This window comes from Schistocerca piceifrons, chromosome 4, assembly GCF_021461385.2.
Source record: "Schistocerca piceifrons isolate TAMUIC-IGC-003096 chromosome 4, iqSchPice1.1, whole genome shotgun sequence".
NCBI lineage: Eukaryota > Metazoa > Arthropoda > Insecta > Orthoptera > Acrididae > Schistocerca > Schistocerca piceifrons.
In genome coordinates, this window is record NC_060141.1 from 377,114,741 (window position 1) to 377,128,443 (window position 13,703).

The window sequence follows — 13,703 nt, forward strand, 5'->3', positions numbered from 1 at the left end:
TTCGCTCCCAGCTTCAGGCAGTGTTGGCTTCGGTCACACAGCTTGAGGCTGTTGCCAATGGGCATCACTGTGGGGGTCCGGATGGGGGTTTGTCGGGGACGGCCAGCTCGTCCCACGCATCCCCTGATCGGACTACGACTGTGGTTGCCCGGGATACTGCCCACATTGAGGCTGACCCCTCACCTGTGGTAGAGTGGGAAGTCGTCTCAAGGTGTGGCAGGGGGCGAAAGACATTCCGGAGGGCTGAACGGAAAGCCTCTCCAGTTTGTCTGACGAACCGGTTTCAGGCTCTGTCTCAGGCTGATACTGATCTTCGGCCTGACATGGCTGCTTGTCCTGTTCCAGTCTGCAAGATCCGGGCAGTCGCAGAGGGTGGGCTTACTGGTAGTTGGGAGCTCCAACGTCAGGCGTGTAATGGGGCCCCTTAGGGAAATGGCAGCAAGAGAGGGGAAGAAAACCAATGTGCACTCCGTGTGCATACCGGGGGGAGTCATTCCAGATGTGGAAAGGGTCCTTCCGGATGCCATGAAGGGTACAGGGTGCACCCATCTGCAGGTGGTCGCTCATGTCGGCACCAATGATGTGTGTCGCTATGGATCGGAGGAAATCCTCTCTGGCTTCCGGCGGCTATCTGATTTGGTGAAGACTGCCAGTCTCGCTAGTGGGATGAAAGCAGAGCTCACCATCTGCAGCATCGTCGACAGGACTGACTGCGGACCTTTGGTACAGAGCCGAGAGGAGGGTCTGAATCAGAGGCTGAGACGGTTCTGCGACCGTGTGGGCTGCAGATTCCTCGACTTGCGCCATAGGGTGGTGGGGTTTCGGGTTCCGCTGGATAGGTCAGGAGTCCACTACACGCAACAAGCGGCTACACGGGTAGCAGGGGTCGTGTGGCGTGGTCTGGGCGGTTTTTTTAGGTTAGATGGCCTTGGGCAAGTACAGAAAGGGCAACAGCCTCAACGGGTGCGGGGCAAAGTCAGGACATGCGGGGACCAAGCAGCAATCGGTATTGTAATTGTCAACTGTCGAAGCTGCGTTGGTAAAGTACCAAAACTTCAAGCGCTGATAGAAAGCACCGAAGCTGAAATCGTTATAGGTACAGAAAGCTGGCTTCAGCCAGAGATAAATTCTGCCGAAATTTTTATGAAGGTACAGACGGTGTTTAGAAAGGATAGATTGCATGCAACCGGTGGTGGACTGTTCGTCGCTGTTAGTAGTAGTTTATCCTGTAGTGAAGTAGAAGTGGATAGTTCCTGTGGATTATTATGGGTGGAGGTTACACTCAACAACCGAACTAGGTTAATAATTGGCTCCTTTTACCGACCTCCCGACTCAGCAGCATTAGTGGCAGAACAACTGAGAGAAAATTTGGAATACATTTCACATAAATTTTCTCAGCATGTTATAGTCTTAGGTGGAGATTTCAATTTACCAGATAAAGACTGGGACACTCAGATGTTTAGGACGGGTGGTAGGGACAGAGCATCGAGTGACATTATACTAAGTGCACTATCCGAAAATTACCTCGAGCAATTAAACAGAGAACCGACTCGTGGAGATAACATCTTGGACCTACTGATAACAAACAGACCCGAACTTTTCGACTCTGTATGTACAGAACAGGGAATCAGTGATCATAAGGCCGTTGCAGCATCCCTGAATATGGAAGTTAATAGGAGTATAAAAAAAGGGAGGAAGGTTTATCTGTTTAGCAAGAGTAATAGAAGGCAGATTTCAGACTACCTAACAGATCAAAACGAAAATTTCTGTTCCGACACTGACAATGTTGAGTGTTTATGGAAAAAGTTCAAGGCACTCGTAAAATACGTTTTAGACAGGTACGTGCCGAGTAAAACTGTGAGGGACGGGAAAAACCCACCGTGGTACAACAACAAAGTTAAGAAACTACTGCGAAAGCAAAGAGAGCTTCACTCCAAGTTTAAACGCAGCCAAAACCTCTCAGACAAACAGAAGCTAAACGATGTCAAAGTTAGCGTAAGGAGGGCTATGCGTGAAGCGTTCAGTGAATTCGAAAGTAAAATTCTATGTACCGACTTGACAGAAAATCCTAGGAAGTTCTGGTCTTACGTTAAATCAGTAAGTGGCTCGAAACAGCATATCCAGACACTACGGGATGATGATGGCATTGAAACAGAGGATGACACGCGTAAAGCTGAAATACTAAACACCTTTTTCCAAAGCTGTTTCACAGAGGAAGACCGCACTGCAGTTCCTTCTCTAAATCCTCGCACAAACGAAAAAATGGCTGACATCGAAATAAGTGTCCAAGGAATAGAAAAGCAACTGGAATCACTCAATAGAGGAAAGTCCACTGGACCTGACGGGATACCAATTAGATTCTACACAGAGTACGCGAAAGAACTTGCCCCCCTTCTAACAGCCGTGTACCGCAAGTCTCTAGAGGAACGGAGGGTTCCAAATGACTGGAAAAGAGCACAGATAGTCCCAGTCTTCAAGAAGGGTGGTCGAGCAGATGCGCCAAACTATAGACCTATATCTCTGACGTCGATCTGTTGTAGAATTTTGGAGCATGTTTTTTGCTCGAGTATCATGTCGTTTTTGGAAACCCAGAATCTACTCTGTAGGAATCAACATGGATTCCGGACACAGCGATCGTGTGAGACCCAACTCGCTTTATTTGTTCATGAGACCCAGAAAATATTAGATACAGGCTCCCAGGTAGATGCTATTTTTCTTGACTTCCGGAAGGCGTTCGATACAGTTCCGCACTGTCGCCTGATAAACAAAGTAAGAGCCTACGGAATATCAGACCAGCTGTGTGGCTGGATTGAAGAGTTTTTAGCAAACAGAACAAAGCATGTTGTTATCAATGGAGAGACGTCTACAGACGTTAAAGTAACCTCTGGCGTGCCACAGGGGAGTGTTATGGGACCATTGCTTTTCACAATATATATAAATGACCTAGTAGATAGTGTCGGAAGTTCCGTGCGGCTTTTCGCGGATGATGCTGTAGTATACAGAGAAGTTGCAGCATTAGAAAATTGCAGCGAGATGCAGGAAGATCTGCAGCGGATAGGCACTTGGTGCAGGGAGTGGCAACTGACCCTTAACATAGACAAATGTAATGTATTGCGAATACATAGAAAGAAGGATCCTGTATTGTATGATTATATGATAGCGGAACAAACACTGGTAGCAGTTACTTCTGTAAAATATCTGGGAGTATGCGTGCGGAACGATTTGAAGTGGAATGATCATATAAAATTAATTGTTGGTAAGGCGGGTACCAGGTTGAGATTCATTGGGAGAGTGCTTAGAAAATGTAGTCCATCAACAAAGAAGGTGGCTTAGAAACACTCGTTCGACCTATACTTGAGTATTGCTCATCAGTGTGGGATCCGTGCCAGATCGGTCTGACGGAGGAGATAGAGAAGATCCAAAGAAGAGCGGCGCGTTTCGTCACAGGGTTATTTGGTAACCGTGATAGCGTTACGGAGATGTTTAATAAACTCAAGTGGCAGACTCTGCAAGAGAGGCGCTCTGCATCGCGGTGTAGCTTGCTGTCCAGGTTTCGAGAGGGTGCGTTTCTGGATGAGGTATCGAATATATTGCTTCCCCCTACTTATACCTCCCGAGGAGATCACGAATGTAAAATTAGAGAGATTAGAGCGCGCACGGAGGCTTTCAGACAGTCGTTCTTCCCGCGAACCATACGCGACTGGAACAGGAAAGGGAGGTAATGACAGTGGCACGTAAAGTGCCCTCCGCCACACACCGTTGGGTGGCTTGCGGAGTATAAATGTAGATGTAGATGTAGATGTAGCAGGAACATCACACTGAAACAGCCTCCCACATTATGTTAAAGAAGTAAATAACATATCCAGCTACAGAAGACAGGTAATGATATATCTACTAAAGCAACAGCAAGATTACCATTGTGCCTGCATACACTCGTTGCCCTTGTACATCCCTGTTTCCAACTCATCTTCCTGATTTCCCAGTATTCCTAGCCGACGTAGTCCCCTTAAATTTTCTTTTCCCGGAACTCGCTATATCAAAAAATATCTATTGCGTATACCTGTAAATTCTTCTTTTATCTGCAGCTATCATTATTGTTTTTAATGTCGCAATTATGTGATTCTTATTATTGTTAGGAATTATTGTTAGTATTATTGTTATTATTATTATAATTTAGTGGTTGCAGCTGCAGTAGTACAAGTAATGGCAGTATTCAGTTCAAAGTCATTATAATTTACTCACACTGCCATTGCAGACACTTAGATCAACTTAATACTAAACTAAAACTGTTATATTCTTAGGTAACTATAATGTAACACACTGAAGAGCCAAAGAAACTGGTACACCTGCCTAATATCGCGTAGGGCACCAGCGGGCACGCAGAGCTGCCGCAACACTACGTGGCTTGGACTCGACTAATGTCTGAAGTAGTACTGTAGGGAATTGACACCATGGATTCTGCAGGGCTGTCCGTAAATCCGTAAGAGCACGAGGGGGTGGAGATCTCTTCTGAACACCACGTCGCAACGCATCCCAGATACGCTCAATACTGTTCATGTCTGGGTGTCGCACTGTCCTGTTGGAATTGCCCAACTCCTTCGGAATGCACAATGGACATGAATGGATGCAGATGATCAGACAGGATGCTTATGTATGCGTCAGAGTCGTATGTAGACGTATCAGGGGTCCCATATCATTCCAACTGCACACACATCATACCATTACAGAGACTCCACCAGCTTGAACGGTCCCCTGCTGACATGCAGGGTCCACGGATGTATGAGGTTGTATCCGTACTCGTACACGTCCATCCGCTCGATAAAATATGAAACGAGACTCGTCCGACCAGGCAACATGTTTCCAGTCATCAACAGTCCAACGTCGGTGTTGACTGGCATAGGCGAGGCGTAAAGCTTTGTGTCGTGTAGTCATCAAGGATATTACGAGTGGGCCTTCTGCTCCGAAAGCCCATATCGATTATGTTTCGTTGAATGGTTCGCACACTGACACTTTTTGATGGTCCAGCATTGAAATCTGCAGGAATCTGCGAAAGTGTTCCACTTCTGTCCCGTTTATTTCTTTTGTTTTGTTTTAGGGCGCAATAACACTAGGTTCACACGCGCCCATGTCAAAACTATGAAACACGAAGACAAGGAGAGGAGTTCAAAACGCCTACACGTCAATCCCAATCGACGGAAGAGAAGACAGTTTCTTTGGCGATTCAGTGTGTATGTTGCATATGTGGAGCCCTGTCCGATGTAAGAGAGCGCCTGATGGCCCTAATGAGGTCAGGTTAAATAAATAAGTAGATAAAAATAAAAAATAAATATCGTTTTGTTTTTATTTCACGGTAAAGTAATTTTTTTTAGTTTCGTAAGGTTTCAGCGGTTAAGATAGCTACAGAATTTGTATAAGAGTCCTCTTATTCTTTCTCTCCATCCTCATCTCCATACCCATGATCTTTTAGTCACACGTGTGAGGCATTAATGTTAGACTGGCTGAGATGACTGCACTTTTTAGTGCCAAAGGATCTGCATAAAACCAACAGCAAGATCTTCAGAGCGTTTTACGTAACTCTGGAACACCAGATTCGCGCAGCGTGCCACGTAAGGGACAGCTCAGCTGCCGACGGCGCTAAGTGGAAAACACCGCCTACGCGACCGCAAGGCAGCCGCCTGAATCATTGCGCTGAGCGCTGCCACGCGTCCTACTGCGACTCTCCTGTTAAAGGAATCTGTCTCGGCAGAGAGCCGTTCTTCTTTCTTTACATGGTTCCCAGGTCGGTTGCGTTTAATGAGGCAATGGATGAAATCACGTCCTTCTCCGTTTCTGGTTCCATGCATACTCTGAAAGGTCCTTGTAACCCGCTTTTGTTGTCTTGAATATCAGCACCGCTTTCAGAACAAATTAATGCATCAATATTACACATGGCAACCTTGTTCTGTGATCCCGCTAGACTCTGGACTCTCTGAAACGTTAGATTGCGAGCGTTGTATAATCTTAACTTTTTTTCCCTGTAACGTTCAAACAACTTCGGCGTTGTTTCTTAGCACACTTTCAGAAGATTCACGGTGTGTTTGATCAGCGTTGTGTTGTTTGTCTTGTTGTTTTGTTTTCTATATTTGTGTGTTTTATATGTGTGTGTGGTTTTTTTCTCGCTTGTAAATTGCACTGACTTCGATCAAAGACATAAATTTGTTTTGCGTGTGAAAAAGTGCGTACTAGGTTGGGTACCTTTCGTGTAACTGTCGTAATTTTTGGGGGATACATTTATTGTGATTAGTGTGTTGCGTACTGGATATAAATTGAACTAACGCAGACACGTAACCAAGCTAAAACTAGGCGGTCCAACAACTTAAGCAACATGGACCAAGGGGATAATTTGATTTCGAATATTAACGTGTCGGACGGGTCCGAAAATGCAATGGGGAATACTTCAGAGGAAGTGCAAAACAGGACGAACGGGCTCACAGCACAGCCAGAAATTTTGCCTCCAACTAACCAAATTGATTTGGCAGAACTCATAAAAGCCTTATTGCATCAAAATAAACAAAACGCAGATAAATCAGAAAAATCTTTCCAAGAACAAAAAGAATCATCCGAAAAATCGATCCGAGAGCTAGGCGAACAAATGATGCAGAAATCTGAAAAATCGATCCGTGAGCTAGGCGAACAAATAGACGAAAAACTAATCCAGTAGACAAATAAAGTCGACAACTCGATTCAGAGAGTGCCGATGATATCTCACAAAGAATAAACAATCTGGCAAGTGAATAAAAAGTGATATTATGAAAGAGTTAGGGCGTACATTTGAACAATTTGATGATCGTCTGCAAGCCTTAGAACAGGGCAAGCGGAGTCGCGATGCAGAATCGAAAGAGAGCGAGGAACAGCTGCTTAGGAATTTCCAAGCGCTGAGAGAAGAATGCCAAAGAGAACACCAGCAGGTACTCTCGAGGGTCCAAGTGGCGGAAACGCATTGTTCCGCGTCCGTTAGCAACACAGTAGCGGACAACAGTCAAGCGATTCACGCACTCGAACAGCAAGTAGAACAATTGAAGCAGTCTGGGGCGGAGGACAACAGACAAATACATGATAAGATTGCTGCATTAGCGGACATCGTAGGCACGATGACGGTGACGGAGAGCGATAACAATACTACACCGGTAGCGGTCACAAAGACCGAAGAAGTGTGTACGCCTCTTAGATTTCAGAAGGGACAGTTAGAAGTGAACAGGCGGCACAAAACTGTAACAGGCGAATGACAAGAACGCGTGGCGCATTTGGAAAACCGCATGGGGTATGATTCCGAACTCGCCAATAGCACTAAAAAGAGCCACACGAACAGTGCAGAGGGGGACTCCGGCCACGAGGGAGATTTTGACGACAGGGAAGAATCTATTTTGAGGGGCAGACATGAGAAAAATAGAAACATTCAAGGACCTCGCCAGGAGGAAAAGCGGGGATTTGATTTCAAACATTTCCTTACGGTGAGAAAGTTTGAGATATTACGGAATTCGCAAAAAGGCATACATCCACGAGTGTGGCTCGAGCAATTTGAATTCTGTCTTCCCCCCGACTGGGCAAGTTCACATAAGATAGAATATATGTGCGGCTATTTGGAAGGCGAACCGGCGATTCGCATGAGGTCGGCAGCGCGTCACTGCAACTCCACTCGGGAGTTTTGATAAGCCTTTCTGTCTGCCTATTGGTCGGAAGCGGCACAAGATAGGGTCAAGCATGGCATAATTATGCTGCCAAATTTGAACCAGTCTGGTTTCGGCAGCCCAGCACACCTATTCGACCACATGCTGCAGGCGAATCAATTGCTACACGATCCATACGGATCTGTGGAACTAATTAGGATATGCATCACCAAATTGCCGATGCACTTGCGCCACGTCATTCTTGTGGGACGATGCAAAGAGGACGTGGAAACGTTCAAGACACTTCTCCATGAGTTGGAATATAATACAGGAGAATGCCCGCCTAATCAGGCACAAAGTTATTACGGGGCACAGCAGCGCGATCGCAGTCGTGGCCGTAGTACTAATCAACGACGTGACTGGTCGTCGCGACGCGAACGGCCGCATAGAAACTGGGGTAACAGTCGCGAACACAGGTGGAGCAACGGAAATGATCGAGGACGTGGACAAGATCGTGAACGCAACAGGTACGGCATCCATAATCGATACTACGGTGGACACGGTGGGAATAGAACTGTAGGCGGAACACCACATGATGTTGCAATTCGGCCGGCTAACCCTAGACATAATCCAGCAAATGGAAATGAACAAAACCGGCAATGACAAACGATCAGTGCAGAAGGCGACCAATCGGAACAAATGAGCGACATGGCAAATGAGTACATAGGGTGTATAGAGAGGAGAATGAATTGATTAGTTTACATTTGTGACACACGCATTTTGAATAATATGTTGGTAAAAATAACGATAAAGATGTTTCTATGTGATTGATTGAAGTGATGTTTGTAGTTTTTTTTTCTTTCCTTGTGCAATTAGGATTTAGGTTGGTTCAAATGTGAAGATAAAAGGTTTCTTCGTGAACAAGTGAAATGCTGTTTATGGTTTTTTTGTGTAAGTTGAAAAGAGTCGCTCCTGAGAGAAGCAAGATCTTTGTTGAATTAATGCAAAACTCAGGGGAATATCCGATCTGTGGGTATTATGGGTCTGGCAAACACAGGTCCCCAGCTGTTAGTAGCCTTGTTTCCGATTTTCTGCTTTCAGTGCTACTATCTATCTATTACTATTCTATAACTGTCAGTATAAATCAGGATCTCTTACTATAGTATGCGTGCTGTATGAATATTTTAAGATAGGAGAACTCTGAGAAAGGAATGAGTAAGCTTAGAATCTTGAAAACAGGATGCAATGATACGATTGTTTAACCATTGGGTTCCCAATATGCGATGATTTGTTAATATTGATGATATATGTCTTTTTTGTTCTTTATAGCTGAGTACGTAAAGTGCTATCTGTGGATTTCGTAAGTAGATTGATTCCCTTCAAAGTGAAAGAAGAGTTGTGGTTTGTGTAATTTATGTGGCCCTGAAATATTGTTGTGGTAGTCAAATACGAGCAGTTTTTCAGTAAATGGAGAGTGGAACAGAAATATGGATCCTTTCTGTAGTCTTGATTGATGTTGAGCCAGAGCCTGAAAAATTATTATGCGTTAATACTTATTCTAGAAAAGCGACGTTTATGTGTTTTGTTGATGCTGTGAGCATTACAGCTTACTGTTTTCGCTGGTGCGGGATGCACTGCAGCCTATATGAGTTCAACTGAAGAAATTTCCCTCTTGAAGGTAGAAAAAGATTAAATAATTTTGATTATGGGACCGAAGGAAAGCTTGGTTTAACGTAATAAGGATGAAGCAAAACATTTGTCATTTACACTACAGGATTATTCGGATCTTTTGTGTCAGTTGTAACTTCAATAGGATGTTAAGATGAAACTGTTTTACAGAATAGAGGAGACCACAATTTTGCCATTCATGAGAAATGAATCCACAAAAACCACCACAGGCGAAATAACTGATTTGGAAGCGAAAGGTAACTTAAAGAAGGAACGAAATTGGAGCAAAATGGGTAAGAAAATGTAGTATAACCTGTATGATGAAAATATTTTTACCCTTCTCAGAGTCATCTGTGTGATTAATTCTTGTGATAACGTAATTTTAGATGAAATTATATTACTGTTTTATGCATTGACATATGAGTATGATAAATGCATACTTGCGAGTCTCTTATCAGGTGTGTCAACAGGTATAAATGTTTTTGCGTGTAAATAACCATTGTTCTTTTTACTATGCATGTGTAAGGAAAGTTTCTCCACATTTATCATGTGACAAGACATATGCCACGAGCTTCAAGAAGAGGACGAATTAGAACAATGTTGTAGTGGTATAAACACTGTGTTGAAGTAGCATTGAAGTAGCTTGTTGGATTAACTAGTAGTGGACTGAAGTAAAATTTTGAGTAATTCATGTTTATGGGTAGTTAGTTTGTAGAATAGACAACAGGTGTGCATGTGTGTATGTAAATAACATGTGAACCCTATGCTGTCCTGACCTATGCTTGCACAAGGTATAATCCTATTCATTTTAGTGAATTAATAGGTAGTGTTTGAATTGTTTAAATTTGAAGCATACCACATTAGTGATGTGGATTTAGATATTATATTGTCAGTTCATTTAATTTTTATTTTTATACTGTCAAGTGATTCCATTTTTTTATGTTGTCAAGTCATTTAACTTTTATTTTTATATTGTCGATTCATGTAACCTTTTTATTTAAAAAAAATTAAGTCTCACTTTTGTTCTTAAAAATTGTGAAAGACAATACTAAGTGGTATTATGTATGACATTTTGTAATCACATAACTATGATGAACAATTTCTGTGAATGTAGTTGAGAACGTGAAAGTGAACCGGCTAAACTCGTACGAGACAGCGGGAGCAGCAAGGAGGAGGACTAGTTGTAAACAGGCGGGTTTCCCAGCAGGACACACTGTCAGCCAGGCCACTTCTGGAGCGCGCTCGACAACAAAAGGAGGGTGCGGGGCAAACACTTTCCCTTGCACCTGGAGCTAATGGCCAGTCGCACCTGTGCGAACCCTTCGTGGAGGCGATGACCTGAGATGGCCGAGAGGTCCATCGCGCGGAAATCCATCTGCTGGCAACGCACCACACGCACGCGACCGTGACGAGACGGCCGCGGTGAAACGACAGAAGACAGAGGATAAAGGGGCGTGGAGCCTTTTGACAGGTACTGTCCAGAGAAACTTGCAGACGTCAACGACGGCTATCAACATATCTTGGCGGAAGCCCATTGTCAAGCGACAGTAAATCATGGCTCGGTGTTCTCTGGTTGCTAAGGGTGGCACAAAGAAGAGCCACTAAGTGTCATCCTTGCCCAGGAATATCAAACCAGCGAGCCAATTGAGGATAACTCAAGAATTTAACAACACAAGGGGCGTGGAGCCTTTTGACACATACTTTCCAGAGAAACTGGCAGACTTCAACGACGCCTATCAACATTTCCTGGTGGATGCCCACTGTCAAGCGACAGTAAATCATGGTTCGACGTTCTCTGGTTGCTAAGGGTGGCACAAAGAAGAGCCATTAAGTGTCATCCTTGCCCAGGAATATCAAACTGGCGAGCCAGTTGAGGATAACTCAAGAATTTAAGAACACAAAGGGCGTGGAGCCTTTTGACATGTACTGTCCAGAGAAACTGGCAGACTTCAACGACGCCTATCAACATTTCCTGGCGGATCAAGCGACAGTAAATCATGGTTCGATGTTCCGTGGTCGCTAAGGGTGGCACAAAGAAGAGCCATTAAGTGTCATCCTTGTCCAGGAATATCAACCTGGCGTGTCAAAAGAGGATACCGCACGAATTTGACAACACAAACATGGAACCAGATCGAGATGTACGTGACACGGGCCACTAAGAGAAACTTCATGAGAGGGCAGAGACGGCGGGATTGCACGCAATAGATGGACAAAAATCCCTACTGACAGCTGCGGCGACGAGCCCCCACTTCTATTGCGCCTCGGAACAGTGGAACTACTGAGTGTGCCAGTGAACAGTGATTACACGGTTCTTTCAGAGAAACTTTGGCTCATGTGTTTTGCAGGGGTTCGATTTATTGGTGTTTTTTTTATTAGACTGTCTCTTCTATTTTGCAGGTGTTCTATTTATTGTTTTTTTAGACATTGACTCTTGGATTTTGCAGGTGTTTTATTTATTGGTGTTTTTTTTAGACGTTGAATATTGTACTCTCAGAGCTGTTTTATTTACCAATGTTTGTTTTTGTGTAATGTATTACATTTGTGATATTTTGTTTCGCAAATTCATTCCTGTGGCATTGCTTCGTTTATCAGTCAGATAGCTATTCATTCTCATTGGACTGTGATCGATTAACCTTTGCCTGGGGCATATTTGTAGTGAGAAACCCCATAAGGGTAACAATCACGTAATTGATTGTAGTTTCAGTATAACGACACAGTGATCCTTGTTTGCTAACTAACTGAAATATAGTAAAGTGATTAAATTAGTGGCACAAAGTTATTTTAATTCCACAAATTATTAGTTTTATAAGATATAGAATTTTTTTGTGATAACCACTTTGTAAAATCATTTTTTGGGGATTGTGCATTGTAATGTTCTGCTTTATAATACTGATGTTATTTTCATGTTTTTTTTTTAAAATTGCTGTGGCACCTTTGCTATTTTCATAAAGTATACTTGTTAATAAACAGTCATAAATTTTCCTGTGATCAGTTAGCTCTTGCAATGAGCAAATACTGGTGAACTCCATAAGGGTAACCACCAGAAATTGTTTTCATATTAATGACACAGGGACCATTGTTTTTACTTGCTGACCGAATTAGGTCTACACTATCTTTTAAATAGGTGTCACAGACTGTTTTCTTTTTCTCTTTGAAATTGGTAGATTCTAAAGATGTGTTGAAATTATTGTGTTTAGCAAATAGCTGGTGAACTTTTGCATTTTCTTCACATTTCGGTTTAAGTTGGGTGTGAGAAGCCTGCTTGGGAATGTCCTAGCATGGCCAGAAAATTCCCTGCACAGTCTTTTCCTGGAGCGTCGGGGTTATGAAAGGTCTCTGTTGGATTCCTTTCATGTTAATTTCTTAAATCTGTTATCATTTGTGGCATAAATTCCTCTTCTAAATTTACTGTGGTGTTTCTGACTATCTGGTAGGAGACTGTGCAGTGGAACGTGTTACTTTTACACATAAACAAGAGTGATCTGTCACACTACTACAATTTAAAACACAGTTTATATGTAATTCATGTCACACAGTCTCATATGGAACCTACATCCGCTTTCTTTTATATACTGTATATGATAAGATACTGTCATCCCCCTTCCCTTCTGTGTGAGAGGATGAATGAGCAAATGTATTTCTAGTTGCATGCTTGATGGTAGCAGACAAACCTGTCTGCTAGAGAACAGTAGGACCAACGTCGGAACAGGTAGCTACGCTTTCTAAAAGCAAAGAGGTTTCTATTCTTAGTATGGTCCTGTCTGTCCCTTGTCATGTTGGTATAGGAAGCTGCCTCTCTGGTCACTTCCGTTTGAATCTGTTAAGCACCCCCGGTAGGGGCCCAGGCAGTCTGTCCACGGCGAGCGTCTGAAGTGGTAAGATCTCTGGCTAAGCGCGTCTCTGCTAAGTCCGTAGGACAATGGATTTCTTAAGTTCAACCAAACTGTAAATTTAATCACCTTTGTTTCAGGTTTAGATCTAAAATATGTTATCTTAAATTGCAACGCAGTGTAATTCGAGTGTGAAGTTCAGAATATCTTCCAGTAGTAGCTTTGTCACTATTTGTGAGTAAAGTGGAACCACGTGTTGAGGATCCATAACTCTAACTAAGATCATCGATCTTAAATGCGAATGTGCGTGAGATTATAATGTCTCGTCTTGACAATATTTTTCAATATAGCAACTTTTCTTTATGTTTAACCCACATGGGGTGTACTTTGTGAGACCAGTACTACGTGCTTATACAATTGTTTGACCCATCAGGTTAATAGTAAGACGATAGTAACCAGTTTGGGGTTTTTCTTTTTTAAATTGCGTTTCGATGTAATTTATTTTAATTATCAAAATTATTGTGGAGTTACACTCTTTGTGTAAACCAAGTTGACCACG